This window comes from Pelodiscus sinensis, chromosome 5 (genome assembly GCF_052426305.1).
Source record: "Pelodiscus sinensis isolate ZL-2025 chromosome 5, ASM5242630v1, whole genome shotgun sequence".
Classification (NCBI taxonomy): Eukaryota; Metazoa; Chordata; order Testudines; family Trionychidae; genus Pelodiscus; species Pelodiscus sinensis.
The window spans coordinates 114,372,540-114,397,817 of NC_143056.1; the positions used below are offsets into that span (position 1 = coordinate 114,372,540).

The window sequence follows — 25,278 nt, forward strand, 5'->3', positions numbered from 1 at the left end:
GAACAATAAAGCAACTCAAATAAAGCCACCCCCTCCCCATTATATGACCACCTTCATTCTCAATCTGCCCCACTCAGACAATAGGTACACCTACAGCATACTCTTCTAAAGATCAGCAGACCTGGGTTCTGTAGGTGCAGGACATGGAGTCAGTTTCAGAGTCCAGAGTATCAGGACTGCTAATAAAAATCACCTTGCCACAGACTTCTTTCATTTATACGTAAGGCCATTGGTTCAAGAGAATCTCCTTTGGTTGCAGCTGTGGCCATATCCCCTTGAAATAGAGAAGCTCTCTCAGGTAACCAAGTTCTGAACCAACTAGTGCATTATAATGCTTTAAACTCCACCAGGAAACTAATGGAAAGCCAGTGCAGATCCTGGCACACCTGTGTAATATGCCCTCTGTATGACGCACTGCCTAATAAACAGGCTGCTGCATTCTACCCTACCTTCATCTTCCGAAGGCAGCCCCACATTGAGACTATTTATAGGAGGGTAATCTCAAATGTAGTTTTCACCACGGGAACCCTTGCAGTAATAAACTGTTTTCAGTGAAGGCAACATAATAAAAACAAGAGAGCGTAATATTTAAAGCCCGCAGAAAGAAATCTTGTTTAAGTGCAAGAAGATTCTGATCTTGCAAAATGCTGAGACTTCATGCCAATGGAAGTTGAGGGTGCTTGGCACCTAGTGGGGTTGTGTCTGAAATACAGAAGAAGGCATTCGTTTGGATAAATGTGGTTTCAGTTAAGTTAAAAAAAGAGCTAGATAAATTCATGGTGGTTAGGTGCACCAACAGCTATTTGCTAGGATGGGTAGGCATGGTGTCCCTAGCCTCTATTTGCCAGGGGCTGGAAATGGATGATAGGGGAAGGATCACGTGAGGATTACCTGTTCTGTTCATTCCCTCAGGGACACCTGGCATTAGCCTCTATTTGATTTTATCCTCAGTCTCTTAGGAAACTTGTAATTTGTATCACTTCATGTTGCAGTCCCATTGTTACTTTGAAAAATACAAGACTTTCAGCATTTTAGTCTGCAATACTGGGTTTTTTTCTGAATTTCCTTCAGCAAAATTGTTTTATTATAAGTGATGGCATTATACTGTAAGGCTATGTCTACACTCGCAGCTTCTTGTGCAAGTAATATGCAAATGAGGCTAAGTGTGGAATATCGCTGAGCCTCATTTGCATACGTAATGAACCACCATTTTTTTCAGAAGAGGCTCTTGCGCAAGAAGGGGTGCAATAAAAACCCTCTTGCACAAAGCTGTTCTTCCTGAAAAGTAATAGGTGTAGCGGCATTGTGCAAGAGGGTTTTTCTTGCGCAAGAAGGGGCAGTGTAGATGCTCCTTCTTGCGCAAGAGCCTCTTCTGAAAAAAATGGTGGCTATGTCACGAGTGTAGACATAGCCTAATAGTCAAGTATTTTATCCCAAACATAAGGGTGGATGCCGGCTGGAACCGGCCAGGGCCCCAGGGACTCAGCTCAGAGCCCGCACCTCTGCCAAGGATGCAGCATGGAGAATGGCACACTGTCCCATGCCTGGCTGTGAGGCTCAGCCAGCTGCTCTTGGGTAAACTGCAGCGTCACAGTCCTGTGACCGTGGCCCCCACCGAGCCCCTCGCCTGCTCCTGGTACCTTGGCTGGCTCCCCGAGGTAAGTCCCCACTGCGGCCACACATGTCCGTGGGCTACCGGGGTTGTGGGAGGGAGAAGGCCCGCCCTGAGTTTTGCTGCAAGGATGGGAACCCCCCCCCCAGTCACTCTTCTGGTTCCATCCAGGAGATATCCCACATGATGGGATCTGAGAGCCCAGACCACCTCTGCCAGATGTGCTCCCAGGCACTGTGTGGGGATGCATCTCGCTCCCTGTCAAACACCAGTGATTAGCCCAAAGCTTTCACAGTCTCCACCGGAAGGGAGTTCCACAGGTGAACGCAACACAAGCACCCTCCCACCCTCCACGGGGCCAGGACACAGACCGGTAGTTACAATACTGGAGGAGGACCCTACTCCAGGGGCGGTCCTCCTTGCAAACATACAACACGGGGGGCAGGGAGGGAACCGAGTGGGCCCAAGCCACACAAATGTGGGGTCACTTGGGCTCAGGGGTGGAGGGCATGAGGTGTGGGGACAGTGGATGGCCTGCCTAACTGACCCATCCTTTCTTCTCTTCCCTGCAGCGGGACCGAGCACAAGCTGGGGACCCTCCAGTCCGGCAGCAGCGGCACCCCCAGCTGGCCAACCACGGAGGCGCAGGCTCCGCCACCGGGACCAGCTGCTTTGCCGCCACGTCCTAGCGGTGGAGGCAATCCAGGGCTCCATTAGGGAGCGCGTCCAGGGGGACCTGCAGTGGCGGCAGGAGGCCTGGGGCGCCTTCCAGGCACAATGCACTAGGTTGGCCAACTCCATGGCCATCTTCATATCAAACATCGTGCACGCCATCCACTATGGCATGGCATGGCCGTACCCCATGCCCCCGCCATCCCTCCCGTAGCACTGCCCATGCCCCCTCCTGTCCCTGCTCCAATGGCCCCTGCTCCTATGCCCCCTCCTGTCCCTGCTCCAATGGTCCCAGCTCCTGCCGCCTCTGCTCCAATGCCCCCAGCTCCTGCCCCCCTCCCTGTGCAGCCTGCCCCAATGCGGCCTGCCCCGCATGTGCAGGTCCGCCCCCGCAGGAGCGCTCGCAGGGGCCACCCGTACCAGTAGCTCCTTCCCCTCCCCGTCCCAGTTGAAGGTCTCCTCCCCCTCCCCCTTGTAAATAAAAAGTCAATTTTTCTGTTGATTATTGTGTTGGTTATTGTGTTACTCGAGGTAACTGTAAGAAATGATTTCAGATGCCAATTAGCCACCTAAATTTAAAAGGGTTACAAAATGCGGACACCAAATTCTGTATTCATTCACCGGTGGCCCCTTTAAGTGGTCATTGGTTTGTGGCACATAAATAAATACTGAGACTTTTAAGTAAAATTTAAACCACAAGCTATATTAACATAGATAACAAACAAGCAAGAACGATTAAAAGACGCACACTAAAGATTATGTAACATAGTCTAGACGCAGGGAGGATGATTGGTAGTGTTGCTGGCAACCTCAGTCCTTTGGTCCTTCCGGGCCTCGGGAGAGGAACAGCCAGGAGATCCCTCGAAGACGACTGGAATCGGGTACGCTGACTCGAGCCTTCCGCATGAACCATGAATCCTCTTCTCTGTTCTTTGGGACAGCTCGGACAGGCGATGGTGGCCTAAACCCTAGCCTAAACTAAAAAGAAAACCCTAACTACATCCGATGCACCCGACGAACAATCACGATGACTGCCGATGTGCTTGGAACCGATGCTTTACAATTGGGGGGAGGTAAGGGGAGGGGGTGGGGAAGGGTAGGAGATGGGAGGGAGTCGTATGGGGAGACCCAGGTGACCCTACTATGGGGCTTGTGCGAACATGTCCGTCAGGGCCTCTCTGATGCACACCCCATCTTGGCGCGCCTGGCGGACGGCAGCTGTGTGGGGCTGGTCGAACGTCTGTGCCTCGGCTGCCATCCATGCAGCGAGGAAGGCCTCCCCACTGCGCTCCACAATGTTATGGAGCACGCAGCACGCGGCCACTACCTCCATTGCATTCCGCTCACCCATCTCAAGACGGGTGAGCAAACAACGGAAGCGGGCTTTCAAACGTCCGAAGGCGAGCTCAACCGGATTTCGGGCCCGGTTGAGGCAGTCGTTGAACCGGGCCTGGTTCTGGTCCAGCCGCCCCATGTAGGGCCGCATTAGCGAGGGCAGCAGGGGGTAGGCCGTGTCTCCGATGACGCAGATGGGCATAGGCACATCCCCGACAGTCAAGTCCCGCCGGGGGAAGTAGGTGTCCACCTCCAGCCTGCGAAACAGTCCGGAGTTGCGGAGGATGCGGGCGTCATGTGCCCAGCCGGACCAGCCCCCTTAGATGTCCAGGAAGCGGCCCCGGTGGTCCACGAGGGCCTGGAGAACAATGGAGCAGTACCCCTTCCTGTTCATGAAATGGGTTGCTTGATGCTCCGGGGCCCGGACGGGGATGTGGGTTGCGTCCAGGGCTCCCCCGCAGTTGGGGAACCCGAGGGCAGCGAAGCTGGCCATGGTAGCATCCACGTCGTGCAGGCGGATGACTCTTGGGAGCAGAACATCGTTGATGGTGTGGACGACCTGCAGAAGGGTGCAGAGAAACACAAGGGAACACATCACATACGGCAGGGGTGAGTGTACGCTCCCTTGGACCCCCCCCCCGATTCCCTCAGTCCTCACGCATGCACACACACACACACACACACACACACACACACACACACACACACACCAGGGCCCCCCTAACCCTTCAGCCCTCCCCCCACCAGCAGGCCTGTGCAAGGGAGGGATGGCCCAAACCCCTGGGTGACCCAGCCTGGAGTCTTGGCTGCTCCTGGGCATGGAGTGCAGCACCCTCCCCCCACCCCACTCCTCCTGGGACTTACCTCCATGACGATCACACCAACGGTTGATCTTCCCACCCCGAATTGCTGTGCCACCGAGCGGTAGCTGTCCGGTGTGGCCAGCTTCCACAGCGCGATGGCGACCTTCTTGTTGATGGGGATGGGTGCCCGCAGCTGGGTGGTGACTCTCTGTAGCGCGGGGGTGAGCCAGGTGCACAGCTGCAGGAATGTCCGCTTTCGCATGCAGAAATTCCGGAGCCATTGCTGGTCGTCCCGTTGTCCAAGGACCAGCCGGTCCCACCAGTCAGTACTGGTGTCAAATCTCCAGACTGGCCTCACCACCCTGGGGTGCTGATGCCACAGGGCCTCTCTGGTGAGGGAGTCAAAGGTGATCTCTGCCTCCTCATCCTGGAACACCAGGGCACCGGCCTGCAGCATGAGCTGCAGGCAGTCGGACATGGCTGACAGGGGCCAGAGCAGGCACATGGCCACCCATGGGTCCATGGCAGACAGGGCAGGACAGAAGAAAGAAAACGCAGGAAAAAGCAGTTGGGGGCAAAAGGGTGGTGTCCCCAAAAGTCAGAGGGCAACCACCAAACCTGCTATGGCTGTCAGTCCCTGCCAGAGGTCCCAACGCATGGAGCGGGAGACAAACGGCTGTCCGGCGAGACCCCTTTAAGCACGTGTCTGAACGGAGCTCCGGCCCCACCCCCAGAAAGGTCTGGTGGCCTTTTGCCCTCTTCAAAATGGTTCCGGGCTTCTTCTTTTGCGAAAAAGCGCGCCGCCAATCTAGATGCGCTTTTCCGCAAAAGCGCATCGTTATAACGATAACTCTGGGACCAATCTAGACGCGCTTTTCCGGAAATACTTTTAACGGAAAACCTTTTCCGTTAAAAGTATTTCCGGAAAATCATGCCAGTGTAGACGTAGCCAAGATGTTTACAGGAGAAACTGTCCATTCTGTCTCATCTTAGCTGTGATAAAGCTAATGCCATTTGCATAAAATTAATAGTTCAAAAGAGGTCATAGATTACAGTAAAATACCAAGACATCTTCACCCTGATCTTCAGTTGCCATAAATCAGCATAGCTCCATTGATTTCATTGGATCTATGCCAGTTCACAACAGATGAAAATCTCACTCAACACTATAGCCTTTATAGTTGTGTCAGACTGGAACTTGAGCCTTAAATCAGATTTCCTTGTTTTTGTGAGTTTTAGTCACAACCTAAATGCTATTTTGAAGAACTTATTTTGTCACGAGGAAGAAGTTGATCTGAAAGTTGGAGGTATTCCGACCCTTGCAAGTGAGCTTTTCAAGCAAGCTCACTCCAGTGTAAATATAGTGGGAGTGAACTGAGCCCTGGTCAGCTTTTGCAATCCATACCTTTCAGCTTTTGAAATGCAGCCTTTAGGGCAAAACAATGACAGGATGAGTCGATTCGGTGTCTGAGGCTGTAATGAGGTGGTGATATTCAGTGAGAGTTGATTGAGCTTTGTACATTATTTGAACTCTGAAACACTCATCCCCTGACAGTGCCAAACATGTGAGATGTGACTATTTAAACAGGATTCAGCAGACACTATTTAAACAAAATTCACTGCAGGGAGGAGCCAGCCAGACTGAAGCACAATCAATGCTAGCTATGGACCCAGGGGTGCTGGAACAATTTGAATGGGAGGGTGATGGTGGTGTGGGGTTGCTAAGAGCCATTGAATCAAACTGTGAACCCTGTACATAATGGAAACCACCACTTCAATCCAGGGGGTATGACAGCCCCCCTGCACCTCTAGTTCTAGCACATATGTGTTGGCCATTATATCCCAAAATACCTGTCTTTCATATACTTTAATAAAAATTGTCCTTGCCACTTGTGTTATTTACAAAAGACAAATCTGTGTTCTAAAGCTAGGAGAGCAGTTGCAGAAGCATCTTACACAGGGACCTATGGATACTAATAATAGTTTCTACAACTTTGACTGGGTGTTTTCATCCCTGTGCTAATTGGCTGCTCACTCCAATCCTTTCCCATCCCCATCTCACAATCTCTTTTCTCAGAGCCTCATTCCTCACCTGCCTGTCCTATTCTATGCCTTCCATCCCTGCCAACCTCACTTGGTTTAAGGTTCCCTATCCCTTCGTCTTTCTGTTTTGCTTATTCCCTCCCAATTAATCACCCCCCCCCCGCCAAGAAAAAAAATCATGCACTAATTTGATGTTTGACATCTTTGTTCACTATGTTGGTTTGTTCTACCTCTTTCCTACTTTGGAACCCATTCTAAAATTAAGGGTCAATCCCAGGATCCTTAGTCAGGCAAAACCCCCAACAAAGGAAATGTGTCAAGATCAGGGCCATACTGTGCCACCAGTTTTTAGGCAGAAAAACTCAATGATTTCAATCTCCTGAGCACCTGTATTGTCTACTGGCTTCAATGCCTCACTTTGTCAGGGTTAACATTTTAAGACTGATTAGGTAAATGGTATTAGTCTAAGAGTCACTATATGAAATTAGTAGGAGTGAAACAACTGAACCCTCTTGTTTCTTAAGACAAGAACATTGGACTCTGTAAGGAGACCTGGGATTTTGTCCGCTCTGCACCACTAACGCCCTCTATGTGTCCTCTGGCAAGTCACTTCACCTCCTCCACCCCCAGTGCCTCTCTCTTCTTTTGTCTGCCTTGTCTATTTAGTTTGCAAGCTCTCCAAAGCATGACTTTTTTATTCTCTGTATGCATAATGCCTAGCACAATCTCAGATAGGTCACTGTGCTGGTTTCCTGACAATGCAGCTGTATGCTGGAAAAATCTCCTGTGGTGGCTGGCTCCAGATGCTGTCCTACATTGGGTTTCAATTGGCACAGAAAAGAAGAGCTGTCAAGGAGCAAGTTATACCTCCCTGCTTCTCGTGCACCAGCCTGAGATGATTGGCATCATTTACATCATTTACAGCTAATGGGCTGCTGTAATTTACCCCAACTAGCTAAAGTTCCAGGGCCTTTACACCAGTTGTGAATTAGTGTAGCACAAGTGAACTCTTCCCAACTGCAACTCACTCCTGCCTGCCCCTAAGCAGGGCACAGAACGGCATTTGACCTAGGATCTAGCTATGCCACTTAGTCTATGTCTAGACTACACTGAACTATTGGAAAAAGGTACGCAAATTGTGCTCCACAATTTGTGTACCTTTTTTCGATAGATTTTTTGGAAGAAGATCTTCCAAAATTTGGCCCGTCTATATTGGGCTAAATTTCAGAAAAGCCTCCTCTTTTGGAAGAACCCTTCTTCCTCGTAGAAGGAGGAAGACAGGGCTTCCGAAAGAGCACATCTGCTCTTCTGCAAAAAAAAAAAAAAAAAAAAAAAGGCAGAAGAGCAGACGTGTTCCTTGGACACAGTGGAGTTTTTCCAGGATACCTTTGATATCCCAGAAAAACCCTGCAGTGTAGACATAACCTCTTGCCAGGGGAATTCTTAGCTGGTAATTAGGGCCAGATTCTGCTACTTTACACTTTTTTGACTAGCCCGAAGAGGCAAGAACAGCACAATTGATTCTGAGTCCATTAGCTTCTCTGTCTTTCACTTTTGCTAGATAATCTCATGATTTGTGTGGGAAGAAAAAAATCTTCTAATGGGGCATCTGTAACAATAGAAACACTCTGGGAACAACTCCAATTTCTAGTTATTTTATTGGCAGTTGTGAGCCAGCATGATTTGTTGATTCTGAATAGAAATAGAAACAAATATGAAATCCACCTCAGGAAAGAGAAATTGAGTTAAAGTCTCATTTGTCTATAATTTCTTGGGCCTCTTAGCAAATGCGCAAGAGGGAAACTTAAGGTCTCTAGAATCTTAGTTCCTTTCCTGTGCCCTTCCTAATGCATACACAGCAAGGAGCAGCACAGACCATCCACACCTTGGCTGCATCTAGACTGGCAAGTTTTTCCGCAAAAGCAAGCGCTTTTGTGGAAAAACTTGTCAGCTGTCTACACTGGCCACTTGATTTTGCACAAAAGCACTGACGTTCTACTGTCCGAAATCAGTGCTTCTTGTGCAAATGCTTTGACGTTCCCGTTCGGGCAAAAGCCCTTTTCCAGAAATGCTTTTGTGCAAAAGGGCCAGTGTAGACAGCTGAAAACTGTTTTGCGCAAAAAAGCCCCGATGGTGAAAATGGCATTCGGGGCTTTCTTGAGCAAAACCGCGTCTAGATTGGCACGGATGCTTTTCTGCAAAAAGTGCTTTTGCGGAAAAGCGTCCATGCCAATCTAGACGCTCTTTTCCACAAATGCTTTTAACGGAAAACTTTTCCGTTAAAAGCATTTGCGGAAAATCATGCCAGTCTAGACGTAGCCCTTGAGAAGTGCAGCTAAAAGGTCCCCAGGAGAGGAGCATCCAATACTTTTTTGTGCTAGGGAGTTTCTAAATGCTATTGGATTGGGGCATTCCCGAGATGCCTCTCTCCTGGACTGCTGAGGAACTCTCTGGGCAAAGGGAGCTCGATTTCCCCACTTTTCAGCATTCTCCCACTCAAGCTAACGACACCAGATTCTTAGGTTCAAGAACACTTCTCCTTGGGGCTAGATTTATTAAAATCACAATGATTTCCCCCCCAATCAAGTTATCAAATCTCCAGCAAGCCAGGACTTCCCCACTGGAAGTCTCCCAGGCCTTCTGTGGCTGGAACCTTTTCTGTAAAGACTGGGGGGGAGGGGGGTTAAAAGCTATTTACCTTTGGCAGCTGTTCCATGCTTTACTAAAATCTCCTACACTAGTTTCATTCTGGCCAATTCGCTCTGCCACTTGCTGCCTGCTGCTCTTTATAGGGGGAAATCAATTCCTTCATCTTCAGCTGGTTTTACTAATTAAAGTCTACTAATTACTAATCAAATCACACCCCATCCCAGGGATGGCAGGCTGCATTAATTGACAGACCCATTCCAGGCCTCTGGCCCTTAAAGGATTTGGGCATCCATTACACTTATAACATATTTTCTAGCAGCTTCTGGGGACATTGAACAAAACAGAAAGGACAAATAATGGTTGTAACAGTTTCCTCTTTAAGTTTAGATTACAAAGGACTCTGATTCTTGAATTATTTGTAATATGTGAAAGTCTGAAGAGCCCAAGTGATATCATGTTTCCCTTTTAGGGATGAAAAAATAAAACCCATAAAGAGTCAAGACAAAAGATTCTCAGAGGGTTGAGTTTTAGCTGCTTCAGATTTCTACACAAAGGCATCAAATTGTGATGCCAGTAATCCTGGCTTAACTCTATAGTAATTCTGTTAACTCCAGAGTAGTATCTGTATAATTAAGAGCAGAATTTGGCCCACTGCTTTGACAAATGTCCTACAATAAATTTACTGTTTGGATGCAGATTCATTTTTGTTTGGAAAGTAATCAAAGGTTTGTAGGACATAGACATGCTTTGAAGGTAAAACTGAACAGGGAGGTTAGGTCCACCAATGGCTAGGGTTACCAGATGATTAAAAAAAATACCAGACACACTTGATCTCAGATGAGGGGGCGGAGGAGGGGGCAGCTGGGAAGGGAGTGGGGGGAGCAGGGCTGGCCAGGAGAGATGGTGGGGGGAATGACTGGAGGGAAGCAGGGCTGGCTGGGAGGGGATAGGGAGGGAGTGGGGCTGGCTGGGAGGGAATCGGGGAGAGCGGGGCTGGCTGGGGGAAATTGGGGGAAGGAACCGGCCGGCAGGAAGTAGGGCTGGTCAGGAGGGGGTTGGAGGGAGCTGGGCTGGCTGGGGGGAAACCAGCTGGCAGGAAGCAGGGCCAGAGGCATAGCGAGGGTGTTATGCACCTGGGGGCAAAGGAAAAATTTGCGCCCCCCCCCATGTGGCACGGCCCCGAACCTGGTGCACAGCTGAGGGGAACTTGTACCTCATCTTCCCCAACTCCCTACAGTTTGGGGCTGGGCTCCTGCATGCACTAACCCGCCAGTGGAGATGGAGGAGGGTCGGGCTTGGAGCAAAGAGGCAGGGAGGAGGCTCCAGCTGCCAGTGGCAGGCGGAGTAGGAGCATGTGAGCTGAGGGATGATGGGGGGAGCAGAATGGAATTAAATTGGCACCTCCCTAGTATGGTGCCCAGGGGCAACTGACCCCTCCGGCCCCCTCACTATGCCACTGCCCCCCATCCTGCAGATCTATAATCTTATGCATGTGCAAGATCTGTGAGAGCAGTCCCATGAATCTGCAGTTAGTGTCTGTGGCACCTGCTTCTGGGTGGTGTCTCAATGCTGCCACATTCACCTCCAAAAAAGGGCTTTCCCAAACCCGGCCCTTGCTGCTGACCCCCAAGGCATCCACAGGTCCAGTCTCCTTTCAATGGGCCCACTTCCCAGGGCTCATGGACCTTGGATCTGGCTTCCATCCCCTCTCCAATCTTTGCAACTCCCGAGCTCACCTTCTGCCTTATACATTCCCACCTCATTCACCCCATAGGGACGGTCTCTGCCTCACTTGTCCGAGGGACTATTCTACCAAGACGTAATACAAAGTTTCCATGTAAAAGGACTCAATACAAAGCTAAAAACTTCAATGAGAGAATGATTAATACAGAGACGTGTCTATATCTGCTGCAGGGAGACATCTCTGCCTGCCTCCACTCCTCTCCCCTGGAGTCTACAGCCCTATTGCAAAGCGGAGGAGTAGAAGGAAAGAGGCTGAGGCCCATCAATGGGACTGAAGCAGTCATGAGCAAGTCACGCCCGGGAGCCATTCTCCTGTCCATTGCTGGTGCTGTGTTGCTTCAGGCACGCTGAAATGCAGTCACCTCTAGGGTGGGCTGGACAGCTGTTTAACACCTGCACAAGGTTTCAGGCAGGGAGCAGTGCGGGCTGCCTTCCTGAAGAGCCCCCATAAGAACTACTGTGCCCTCTTGGCTTAGGAAAAGAATAAACAGGAGGATTGGAAATTAACCCGCCCAGTCTCACGTCCCCTAGGAAGGGAATGAGCCATCTACATTAGGCCCCAGCTGTAGTATCATGTCCAGTTCTGGGCGTCACATTTCAGGAAACGTGGAGAAACTGGAGAAAGTCAGAGAAGATCAACACAAATGATGAAAGGTCTAGAGAACATGAAGTATGAGGCAAGGCTGAAGAAATTGGCCTTGTTTATCTTGGAAAAGAGAAGACCGAAAAGGGATATGAGAGCAGCTTTCAAGAATCTAAAAGAGTATCATAAGAAGGAGGAAGAAAAATTGTTCTGCTTGACCTCTGAGATTAGAATGAGAAGCAATGGGCTTAAATTGCAGCAAGGGAGGTTTAGGTTGGACATTAGGAAAAACTTCCTGCCTGTCAGGGTGGTTAAACAAATGCCTAGTGAGATTGCGGAATCTCCATCCTTGGAGATATTTAAGACGAGGTTAGACAGACACCTGTCAGGGATGAGCTAGGGCAACTCAACTTTGGAAGCCCCAGGGGCCACACTGATACTTACAGAACATGCTGAGGGCCTCAACTTAAGTGTGGTTGCATATGCAAGCAAATATATACAAATAGTTTCTCTCACACTGACAGGCATGAATACAAAGATTAAGGCAAGACTACACAACACACAGGCCCCATTTAAGTCAGTTCTGCTGATATTAATAAAATGCAATATTTACCCAATTTCTACCCATGTAATAGCACTTTTCATGAGCAATGACAGTCCAAGAATTTAACTACTAAAACACATATCAACAGAAGATCATTACACTGACTACTTTTTTGTTTTGGCTGGCCATGAGCTGATCCTCACATAAACCCAAACTGCACTGCGGGGTGCAAACAAACTGGCCGTGGGCAACATACCAAGTTATTAATAAATATTTTATAAACCTTTACCTTTTCCCTCTGCTGCCACGTCTCCTCTCCTTGCTCCATCATCTCCCCTGGTGCCTGCTGCCCCCCAACTCCTCACCCTCTGCTGTCCTGACTTCTGCCCTTCTCACTGTCCTCAGCCTTCCTGCGACCTGCCCCCCAACCAGCCCTTCTCTCCCCCCTGTGCCCACTCCTCCAGTAGCCCCACTCTGATCATGTGAGCTGCCCCTCTTCTAACACCTCCCTCTACATACCTGCCTTGCCTCTCTCCTCTGGTGCTGGTCCCTCCCCTGCAGGTGTCTGCTCTTCTGCTTCACCCCCAGAATCCCCTGGCACCTGCACCTTCCCTTAGCCCTGCACCCTTTTGGTGCCTCCCTCTTCCCTCACTGCCCCTGCCCTCTTTGCCCTCTTTTTCCCTGATGCCCATCCCCTCACCAATCTCTGCCCCCGTTCCCCTCACGCCCCTGTGCCCTCACACATGCCTTGCTCCATCCCCACCTTTCTCATGCCCACCCGTTCTTTCAAGCCTTCTCCCAGCATCTCCCCCTTCCCCCTCTAGCCCCCAATGCCCTTACCCTCTCCTCTCCTCTCCTCTCCTCTCCTCTCCTCTCCTCTCCTCTCCTAGCATCACCTTGTCCCCCCTCCCACTGACACCTCCCCTCCTGCCCTTTTCATCGTCTGCACTTGGCCCCCTGGCATTTGTCTCTCCTCCATCCTGTATCTTGGTACCTTCCCCTTTCTTCCCCCTCCCACTCCGCACAATCCCCTTCCTCTCCCACCCCTTCCCCCTAGTTTTTGCCCCTCCCTTATCTTCTGCTTCTACTTTGTGGGGCCAGAGTCTGCACTTGGGCCCCAGAAGTCCCCGAACTCCGAACCCGGAGCTAGGCCGCACAGAACAATGCAGCGCCTAGCAGTTTTAAAGTCCCGGGCCGTGATGTGACGTCATGCCTGGGCGTCCTCCCCACTCACCTGCAAACGCTGCACATGGCAGCAACAGCAGCAGCCAGCAGCGTGTGCAGGCATGGGGGAGCCGACTGAACGCTGTGCAGGCAGGGATGGTTTGGAGCCAGGGGGGACGCCCATATAACTCGCTGCCCATGCAGGGTGAGCCTGCGCAGTATGCGCTCGCTCTCACCCTAGCCCAGTGCGCCCTAGCATAGCGCCTGGGGGCAATTGCCCCCCCCCCCCCCGTCCCCTTCGCTATGCCTCTGAGCAGGGCTGGCCTTGGCACATGCAAATCCTCGGGTTCTGCCCATCCCACACACAGTCCCGGCGGGGCGCACGGGCGAGTCCAGCCCTGGGGATTCCATCCCACCCTAGCCCCGCTCCCTTCCTCTCTACTGTATAGTTGCATACTGCCTGACTGGTAGATACGCTCACGCAGTATGAGCATGTCTACCAGCCAGGCAGTACGCAACTACGTACTGATACTCATGATAACAATAAAACTTACTTAATTAGAAAATACCGGACATTTATATGTCTGGTATTTTCTCAATTTGTTTCCCAGACAGAAAGTACAAATACTGGTCTGTTCAGTTCAAAACCGGACACCTGGCAACCATATCAATGGCTATTAGCCAGGATGGGTAGGAATGGTGTCCCTAGCCTGTTTCTCTGGAGGTGGGTGACAGGGAGGGATCACATGAGGATTACCTGCTATGTTCCCTCCCTCTGGGGTATCTGGTATTGGCCACTGTTGGCAGACAGGAGACTAGGCTGTCTAGACCGTTGGTCTGACCCAGTATGGCCCTTCTTATGGTCTTAACAGTCTTAATCACGGAGTCACTAGTAGCAGATCTGTTTGTACAGTCTAGCTAGCTGAGGTTCTTTGAGAAGGTTTGTTTTCAAACAGTTTGGTCATTTCCAAGACTTGGTGGACAAAGCCAAAGGCCAGTTCCTGAGCCAAAGGCATAGAATGAGTGTAGCTGATTGCTCCAAGGAGTTTGATCTGCGATCACAGTGACACATCTGTGTCATCCTATCAATGCCTGCTATTTTTCAGCTGGATTTTTTCTGAGCTCTGTTGAATATTTTTTCGGCCTGTCTGTTGGCAACCCTTCTGAGTCTGCCACGAGTCACATGAACTAGGAGCGATGCTAAGCAACTAGATGTGGAGAGACCGGGAGCAACAGGAAAGATATATTTGTTTTTCTCTAGTTGAACATGATTTACTGGCCAGGATGCTCTTTTTCAGGCATCTTACCAGAAAAATCAGGTGTTCATTAACCTAGTCCAGAGTATAACCTCACCGTGCAATTTAAGCCTACCTGTGTTACTCATACAAATCTCTCTCAAGGCACAGCAGTTATAGCTTATGGTCACTGAAACATTAGAGGAGGAAGAAATAGACAGCAGTAGTTAGGGACAGTGAACGCAGACAGCGATGGAAAGCTGCCATGGGGAGCCTCAGTAGGCTATGCCTGTAGGACATGAAGAAGAGGTAGGTTCTGAGCTTAGCTCAATTCTGCAGAACAACCCCCTGTATCAGGGACACTGAACTGAGGAGGATCTGTGCTCCTTTGCTCCCTGGCATTGCCCTCAGTACAAATTATAAACAGCCTCAGGAGTCCTTTAAACTCTGCCAGCTGGTAATGGGCTTGGTGGGGATCACCAGAGTGCAGCCCTGTCTGGTCACACTCTTTTCCACGTGGCCCCAACACTTCCCCTTTGTCAGGGGCAGGAGAGAGTGGGGCATAGAACCAGTTAGAGGAGCTCTATGAAAGAGTCATCCACACTTGGGGAATCCTAAGCTGCCCACTGAGGCCTGCTTTTGAGCCCCTTTGCGGGACTTCATGCAGAACTCAGAGCAGGAGCCAGAATCTGGCATTGCACAGACAAACAAAGGAGTTCTGTGCCCAGGACAGTCATTCTGGCCCTAAAATTCATGCTGAAATACATAAACAGATCCAAAGCCAATAGAAGTCAAAGGTTGTATATCTAGAAATCCAGACTCTGTAGCTGTCTGAGAATGTAAATAGCTGCTGCGGCTAGTACTGAAAAATAATAGGAGTGACACTGTCCACATTCAAATCATGGAACCATTCTCTCCTCCTGTGACTGGCATTTGTCCCAAAGTGGTCATGTGCTGCTGCACTGGCTAGCTGACATTGCATCTTTTAACTGTGCTTGCATCAGCTAAGAAGTCTGTTTCCATCCTGATGACAAGGAGGGTGGTGACTGTTAAATGAGAGAGGGGGGAAACTAGCTGACTCCTGCTGCTGCGGTGGTTGCTTTTCCTGCTGAGGCAAATAAACTCTTGTCTTTTGAAATAAAAGTTACTTGGACCATGTGGGTTTCAGAGTGAGTTGCAAATCTAAACAGAAGACCCAGTTAGTCCCAGAGATCTCAGTTGAACTACCCTACTTTCTGTGTGAGATTTAATTCAGCACATAAAAAATATTAAGTGACTATTAAAAAAATACCTTTATATTCCCTCCCCTAACTTGGTACACTGTGACATTTCCTGGTTTGGTGAACATAATATATTCCTTATAATAAAATTCATCATTATGTGAGATCATGAATAGCAAAAGTCTCTTTGTAGCCTATGAAATTTCTGGTAGCTGTAATGTCATAAAATAATGCATTATGGGATAACTTTAGGGAACCAGGAAGGGCCAGTATATTTCACCATTGAAACTATCACTTTTAAAGCAAAGAGATGGGGTTTTAATTTAATTTAACACTGCAGTTATTTCAGAATAAGCTATTCTGGGAGAGTTATTCTGAAATAGCTTATTTTGGAATATCACGTCTACACTGCAGGGAAGCCTCAAAATTAGTCCGAGGCAGACTTCCCTAATATAGACATGCTATCTCAATTTAGAGCCCCAGGAGGAATAACTTAGATTGGCCCTGGTGAGGGGCTATTTTGAAATAGGAGAAGTGGAGCCTCTACACACGCCTTATTTCCAAATAGCTATTTCAGAATAGGCATTATTTTTCATAGAATGAGGTTTACAGGAGTCGGAATAAGCCATCTGTTATTTCAAAATTATTTTGAAATAACGGAATTACTGTGTAGACTCTCACATGGTTATTTTGGAATAACAGCCATTATTCCAAAATAACTCTGCTGTGTAGACACACCTTATGTGACACGTGGTTTTTCTCTCCTTCCCTCTATAAAGCAATACTGACTTCCCCACTGCTTCTGTGATTCACATAGCTACAGTGTAACTCCTGTTCTCACCTTCTTAGCCCTGCCCAGACTCCCCTCTTTCTTTATTGCTACCCCCTGTGGCTGTCTACATCCTTTCCCATTTTTCCTCAAGTCACTACCATAAGTGTGCACCCTTCAGCTGTCACATCTTCAGCTTACCTCTCACTCAGGATGCTTGGTGCATAGGGAATGAATGAAGTCTGAGATCTGCCTCTTCAGCACACCTGCTAGGATAGTCACACTCTACTTCCTGATTGTTCCAGAGGCAGCGAAACAATGCATTTCCCCTGGCTTGGGGCATAGAGCTTGGAAGTCCTGGAATCAGACAAAGCATTGCAGAGCTGAGAAGCAGTGACCATTTTAGTGGCTGGAATTTTGTGGTAATTTAATAGCAGGCCTCTTAACATTTTATTAGGGCTAAAAATGATGCTAAATGCTATTGGGAAACTTAAACTGACATCTTTTTATTGCCTTGCAGCATTTATTTATAGACCGGAGGGTTTGCAAGGAATAAAATCATATCATTCTGCTTAGCATCATACTCTTTCCCTCTTCCTTTTCTGACCTGATTTTAGAAGCTGCTATCTTAAGAACTATTTGTAGCCTAAATCAATGTACAGCATCTAAAAGGCTGGAATCCCAGTTTTCATATGGGAACAATTTTCTCCTTCCTATTCCAAGGAGCAGGGCAGTGCACATGCACTACTGCGTAGGATTACTCTTAAATATATTGCTGTGTCTGGCCCCCTTCACATCATTGCTCTGTACACAATAATGTACTATATAGCCACAACAAGCTTACACCCCCCACAATATTCAGAGAGATGGGTTGGAGAATAGTTTGCAGTGATTAGAGACTGGGGTATATATTATATTATAGTGTTCTATTTTCAGCAGCTGTGGTTACAGCATATTTCAATTCTGAGTCATCCCTGAATTTACAGCCACTGAAATGAAGGTGAAAAACATTTTAATCGGGATTCTCAGAGTGGCTGAAATGTAATCTTTTATCAACATTTATAGAATGAGTAAACATAAATGACTCCATTACTCTTTTTTTATATAATTCATTAAACACAGACGTCCTCAAACGAAGGGTTTTTTGGTGAGACAGTAAATGTCTCAGAGTTGCTGCTTTTGTGCCCGTGAAAAATTGTCAGTATCTTTTAGTGCTTTGTTTAGGTCAGAGTCACAAAAATGTTATATCTGTCACTGAGGCTATGTCTAAACCTCTGCCGCGTCCAGGGAATGCGTCTGCTCTTGTGCTTTTATGTGTGGAAGAGCAGAGATGCTCTTACTGAAATCCTGTCTTCTTCCTTCCATGAGGAAGAAGGGCTCTTCCGAAAGAGGAGGTGTTTCCAAAATTTGGCCCAGTATAGATGGGCCAAATTTCAGAAAAGCCTCTTCTGAAAAAACTATCGGAAAAAGGTATGCAAATTGCAGAGTGCAATTTGAGTACCTTTTCCCAATAAAACCCCGTAGTCTAGACATAGCCTCAGTCGAGGTTCTGTATCCATTCCTCTGGGCCTGAGTCCGCTTTCACTTAAGCCAGTTTGGGCCCATCTACACAGCAGGGCTAAAGCCAAAATGAGCTATGCAACTTGAGCTACTTCAATTGCGTAGCTTAAATCGAAATAGCTTATTTCGGCTTTTGGCGCTATCCACACAGCAGGAAATCCAAGTTAGAGCACTCTTCCTCCAACTTCCCTTACTCCTCATACAATGAGGGTTACAGGAGTCGGAGTAAGAAATCCCTCAGCTCATCATTATTTCAACATTATGTCAAAATAACTGCTTGCTGTGTAGACATGGACTATGTTATTTCAGAATAATACCAGTTATTCCGAAATAACTCTGCTGTGTAGACATAGTTTTACTTTAGCTACAGCCTGCTTGAAACAAATGGTTACAATACACTGATTTACAGCACTGAAAGTGAGGAGAATCACCCCTCCCCCTTGTCTTCTTTGCCCTTCTATAAAATATTGGACACAAGTCTCCAGATTTCTCTTTAGTGTGTGAAGTGATGTGATGTCTCATTTTATACAGGCTTTCTTTTCAGTTTTGTCCTGTGATGTCTATAAATCCGGAGGGGTTTCTTTTTGTGTGTTTGTTGTTTGATGTCTTGTTTCTCATGCCCAAACTGCTTGACTGCCTGTGCTTTTAGTGACTTTTCCTCTAATGTCTCCCATAAAACTTCTACTATTGCAGTTGCAAAGGACAATTGCATAATTGTAGTAATTGAGTAAATTTTCTCATAGATTTAGTTGAGTGCAGATAAATAATCTTAAACACTCTGCTAATTGCAGCAGTATTGTGCTATGCCTGGGTGCCCTGAGGAGGCTTTATGTTAAGACACAGTTGCAGTGAAAGGCTACCCTTTATAATCACACATTCTTCCATTAAAAAAACCCTCAGTAAAAACTGTTTTGCCAGTGCTTTTAAACAGCAAAACAGCATATTACTGGGGATTGTTAAAGTTGTGGGAAAACCTATATTCTGCCAGAAATCTTCCTAAAGGAAAGACCAACTCCCACACATGCTGGCTGTGCTACTTGGGGTATGTCTACGCTGCATCTGGAAGATGTGATTGCATTAAGGCTTTACTCCAACTAGCGTGGGTACCAACAGCAACGGGCATAATCCCGGGGCATAGATGCAGCCTTCATCAATATATGGGGGTTTTCTGTGCATGTGGGAACAGCAGCCTCCTGAACAATGTTAGCGATGTTGGTGAAAGCACTCTTTTGTTGACATAACTGTCTGCACTGGGGATTTTGCCAGCATACCTACATCAGTCAGATGTGTGTGTTTTTCCCGCATCCCCGACTGACATACTGATTCCAAACTACGGACTGTAGTTTATTGCATTGTGGGCCTGACCTAACGCCCTCTGAAGTCTATGAAAAGATTCCCATTAACATTGATGAGCTCTGGATCAGGCCCCATCTCTGTAAATCGGCAGTGGGCAACCAGAGGTCCACAAGCTGCATGCAGCCCATTTATGTGTGGCCCATGAGACATTTTGTTTACCGCTGCCCACTCACAAGGTTGCCCAAATCCACTGGTTTCCATCCACATGGTTCTTTTCCTACTGGCATTACTAAAGTGACAAGAATGTAAAGCCAGGGCCCGTGAAGTGAGGTTCGTTCTGATTGACTGTGGGAGCAATACACTCTGCTGCATCTAATCAAAGCGCTGCTATGGTCCAGTCAGCACACCCTGCAAATTCCAGGTACGCAAGTACAGTGAGCAAAACTACCCTGTCTCAGGCGACCATCTTAGTTACAACAATCTTGCGGCCCACTGAGAAGAAGGAGGTACACACTTGCAGCCCACTCACTAGGCGAGGTGGCCCATCTCTGCTGTACATACCGTACTCAGCAAAGGTCAAGGAGCTGGAATCAGGAAAAATCCATTTTATAATATGTTCATTTCATTTCATAAGGTCACATTCATCAAAACCAAAGACGCCTATTCAAACGCACGCCTCTTAGGGCACAATATCGGAAAAGTAAATATTGCTATTATTTCTATTACATTAGTGCCTAGTGGTGTCAAGGGAGGTCAAGGTCCCATTGAGCACACATACAGTAAGAGAGAGTAAGCAACAAAGCTGGGAATTAATCCTATATGGCCTGAGTCCAAGTCCAGTATCTTGACCACAAGACCATCCTTCCTCTTATACATCATGTAAAATTACAGCTATCAGTATAAATAAGATTAATAATAGATTGTATAAAAGGATAGTTTAGAAAAAGGGTTGCCTCTTGGATTTGCATGTCAGCTTCACTTTGGGCTGTTTATACAGTGATAATTTCTGGATTTGCTATGGAAAACAAAGAACAAAGCCCTTTAGTATTTCCCTGATAAGGGGACTCTTTGGAAGAGATTGTGTACACGTGTTCCGCTAAGTTCCGTGTTTTATAATCCTTTTGGCATTTCACCTTTCAGAGCTATGAGATGCACCACTGAGAAAGGTGTTGAGGAAGAAGTTTTAGCTGAAACAACTTTTTCTTTACAGTTCACATATGGCACAAGAAAAGCAGCCAACTTTCACCAAATATAGTAAAAGCAAGCAAATGCCAACTCAGGTTGAAGTGATACCTTAGTCTCAAGAACTATGTTTAAAAAAGCATCAGAGGGAATACATTGACCTTAATGGAAACTTCTCCTACCATGGTCTCTTGCAAATGTAAAGCTGTTAGTTAGACTTCTCAGACATTTGTAGTTCTCCTCTTTACTAGTTTACTGCGCCCCCTGCTCACTATGCTCGCCAACTCCCCTTCCACTTTTCCTGAACAAGATGGTGCTCCGCCTGCATTCCCCAGAACTCCTGGACAGGCGGTGGGGACTTCAGCTGATAGTCTGGGTGTGGCAGGGCATGAGAGAGAGAGAGAGTCCCGCATCACCCTACCTGTTCGCAGCTGCCAGGGAGCCTAGCAGCGGTCACCCTGGCTGCAGAAGCAACAGCAGAGCCCAAAAGGGAGAGGGAGTGTATGTCTGTGGGGACATTTCTTATATATATAGAAAGAAATCTAAATTCAGCTGTTTTATTGCCCATTATACATTGTCTCTGTTGCTCACCCTGCCTCAAAATGTAGGTGATCTCTAATGACAAGCAGGGTTCCTTTGTGCTAAACAGGAAACATGTAAAAGTGTGATGCAAAAATGTAGATGCTTACGCAGAAGAACACTTAAAATCAGTACAGGTTGAACCTCCCTGGTCTAGCACCCTCAGGACCTGACTGGTCCCAAACTGGGTATTTTGTAGGATCAGGGAGGTCATTTCTGGCCCCCCATACTGTGTTTTCCTGGCCTAGCCACCAGCCTCTCTGACAGCTATCCCCCCAGGGCCAGCTTTAGGCCGATTCAACCGATTGCCCTGAATCGGGCCCTGCGCCTAAGAGGGCCCCGTGCCCTAAAGCCGGAAGTGTGCTGGCGTGACAGGTGCACTGCAGGAGGGGGCATCAGCCCCGGAGGAGGAGTGCAGCAGCTTCCCTGCGCCGCAGGAGGGGTGAGTTGAGATCAGGGGTTTGGCAGGAAGTCGGTACATGACTCTGCCCTGTAGCTGGGTATTTAAAGGGACTGTGACTCTTTTTTTGTGTGTGGTGGTGGGTTTTTTTTGCTCAACAAAAAATCCTGGCTGCTGGGGCCCCATCGAAACTGTTCGAATTGGGGCCCGCACTTCCTAAAGCTGGCCTTGCACCCCCGCCACTAGTCCCGCTGCCCCACCAGTAACCCACTGTGATGCCAGGATCCCAGCCCCACCAGCACTGCCATGGCAGCCCACAGTGCTATGATCATGGTTCCCAACCCCACCATGGCTGACCCCGGCCTCTTGCCACTGCTAACTGTGGTTCCACTGCTAGACCACAGACATTGCCGGACCAGAGAGTCCTGGTTTAGAAAGTTTGAACCTGTTCTAAAGTCTGTGCTTCGGATATGCAGATCCTCACTTTCTTCAATTCCTGTATGTCACCTTCTGGAAGAAAAATGTGGAGAAAGCCAATGCAATTGCTCATATACATGTAGAGGTTACAGTAAAGAAATATGGAGGATCGCCTTGCTGGTACATTAGTCCAGAATTCCACTGTGCTGCCAGAGTGCAGGGGTATGTCTACACTGCATTCCTCTTTTGAGAGAGGAATGCAAATGCAGACAAACAAAATTGCAAATGAAGTGTGGATTTTAATGTCCTGTGTTTCATTTGCATAATCGCAGCTGGCTGCTTTTTCGAAATACTCTATTTCGTGATAAAAAACGCTGTCTAGGTTTAAGGGTTATTTCAAAAGAAGGGTTTTTTCTCGCAATAACCAGGTTTAAAGGTTATTTCAAAAAAGGGTTTTTTCTCAAAATAACCGCGTCTAAACAGCGTTTTTTATCTCGAAATAGGGTATTTCGAAAAAGCGGCCAGCCACAATTATGCAAATGAAGCACGGGAAATTCAAATCCTCGCTTCATTTGCAATTTTGTTTATCTACAATTGCATTCCTCTCTCACAAGAGGAATGCAGTGTAGACATACCCCAGTATAGCATCACCCATATCTAGTTGGGGGTTGCATATTTGGAGCAGGGAGGCTCATTTTGTGGGATGGACTCCAAGTACATGTAAGAAGAAAATAAATATATTTAGTTCACAATCCACTTAATTTGGAGGAGTCTGTATTTCCCTTATATATGATGTATATTTAAGGGTCTACTAGGATCAGCTGGTATGACCTCCTGTAAAATAGAAGTGATAGAATTTCCCCCAAATAATTCCTGTTTGCTGTAAAAAAAATCTGTTAGAAAACATGTAATCTTGATTTAAAAATTGCCAGTGATGGAGAAACCATCAAGTCTCTTGGAAGATTGTTCCTGTGCTTAATTACGCTAATCCAGAATTTATGAATTTTACATAGACAAATTTCCCAAATTGTCACACTGATGTCACACTGTTTCTTACCTGGCTCATTGTGCAGCCCCGTCTTACATTTTGTTTGGCTAAAGGCCTTATCTATACATGTACTTTAGAGAGTTTGTCCATCAGTCTATTCATGAGTCCGTCCGTCCATCTGTGAGTCTGTATGTTCAAGAACTCCTCCTGAACGGTAAGAGCTAGGACCACCAAATTTGGTATGCAGCTTCCTCTTCTACTAGCTTAAAGCAAGGTTAGGGTTTGGTTGTGCCAGGAAAATGGGATGTGCCTGGAATTGGATCGTTTTTCATAACATGGAAAGGGAGGGGTCTGATAGGAGGGATAGTTGTGTTCTGCAATGACACAGGGGGCAGCAAGCACAGGGGACAGTAGTATGCAGAAAAAGAGTAGCCAATTGGGGCCAGGACTCTCTATATTGTCAGCCATTGGCCCAGGTAAGTGGCCTTTCTGTCCCAAACCCCTCATCCCAAGCCCTTGACTGAAGTGCCAGTTGGGGGGGTAGGGTGGCGGGGAGCCCTCCCAGCTAGCAACCCTGCTCCTCCCTCTGTGAGGAGCTGCTGGACAGCCCTCCCCTGCTCCCCCAGGAGTCACCAAGGCAGTGTAGTCCCACCGCCCTGGGAGGAGCCGCCATCGGAGCAACACTTCTTTTACCACCATCGGCGGCCCTGGTAGCCCCCACCCTGATCTCCTGGTCCCCTGGCATGAGCCTTCCCCCCCGTCTGCTCTGAATCCTGCACTCTCCCCTGCCATGAGCTCCTCACACCTCCTAAACCCACAAGGCCAGGTAAATCTTCTAACACACACACACACACACACACACACACACACACACACACACACACACACACACACAATTATGATCCTGAGAAAACTTGCATCCAACCTGGAAGAAACTCTGTAGTTTAGGCACTGCATAGGGATACCTAAAGCTGGGGGCTTACCTGTGGTGGTGGGAGGAGGGTGGGCCAGGAGGTGGACAGAGAACCACTACCATGGTTTAATTTATGCCAAGTGATGGAGCAAGCCCAGTAGCACAGCATCCCAGAGGAGCATAAAGATGGCTTAAAGAGACCATTCTGTTTTGGAGCTCTGAGCGGCACAGCATAGAATTTCAGCCATAGTTTCTAAACTGTAAATATCTATAATAGTAAGCCTAGAGGATGATAAGTAGTTCATTAGATCTTTCTGGGCAGACTGGTCTCCAAGCATCATTAACCCTTAAGTTGCTCAGGCCCTTGTGATCTGCATCTCTACGCAATAAGAGCGAATTACAGTTATTGTGAATAATGGGCAGTGGTTCCCCTACTTTAAGAGGGGAATTGTGATTCAATGTCACTCCTTTCCACAGCTCTGCTGGGTGGCTCTGAGGTTGTGTTAAAAATGCTCAGGGCATACACTGAAGGAAAGTGGAAATAGTTCTATCAACATCCTAGGTTAGGCATAGCTAATGTTGCTCAATTTCTGACCAGCTCACTGATGACAGTTAATTGAGACTATATCTGAGGTGGCATGTCCTGGCAGAACAACCACAGGGAGGGTGATTAGCCTCTGGAACAAATTCCTAAGTGAATTGTTGCAGTCTCCATTTCTTGAAGTTATTAAGTCAAGACTGGATACTTTTCTGGAAGATATATGTAAGTCAAACAAGTTACTAGAGTCCATACAGGTATTAGTGGATGAAATTCTATTGCCATATAGGCGGACAGACTAGATGATATAATGTGCATAAAACATGGGAGTGTCTGTGAGATTGAGTCCCTCTGTGGATTTTGAATCATATAAATAATTTCAGCTTTTTAAATCCACCAGACATATACATTGATCACTTTTCCAGTTTCAGTTACTTTTGTGTTGGTGAATAAATTAGGTTGTTGGAGGTGTAACCCTTTTTTCAGATGTAGCCAGCAGCAGCCAGGACCAGGTTCTATATCTAGGGGTTCCTTTCCAGCCATCCAACACAGAACTGGCTCGAGCCTCCACCCAGTAATCTGGCAAATTCACACACCACCCCAGAGCGCCCTGAGAGGCAATGCTTCCCCACTAACAAGCACAGAGTCTGAGTGCAGAAAATACACTTTTAATAACAGGCAGGTAAGTAACTTGGCATTAATTTGGGAAGACCCACAAGCAGGACTCATAAACATAGACCACAAGTAAAAGTCCCACCTCAAGTAGGGTTGGCCAATGTCCTTTCCCTCTCATGTTCTTACGTCCAGCAATCTAAATGGCCCCTTCACATGCCCAATCCTTCAGAGTTCACCTCGCTCCTGAATGGAGGAGAGGTAAAAAAGCATCCTATTCAGTCTGCTGGTCACTCATCACCCACATGATCACTGCTCTCTGCCATCATCCTGCTGGCTGCTTGTCACACCTCTCTGCTAGCACTCTGTGGGCTGTGTGTCATGATGTTTTGCTGCCACCCTGTTGGCCCCTTGTTACATC

General features: G+C 47.7%; 1 long non-coding RNA gene across 1 annotated transcript; it reads right to left on the reverse strand.

The window, feature by feature from the left end:
* Positions 1-587: 587 nt before the first annotated feature.
* On the reverse strand, positions 588-25,242 carry LOC112547503 (uncharacterized). Its single transcript, XR_003091266.3, has 3 exons — positions 25,003-25,242; positions 16,574-16,729; positions 588-702 (listed from the first exon to the last, which is right to left on the reverse strand). It is a non-coding gene; the product is annotated as an uncharacterized LOC112547503 (long non-coding RNA).
* Positions 25,243-25,278: the final 36 nt, after the last annotated feature.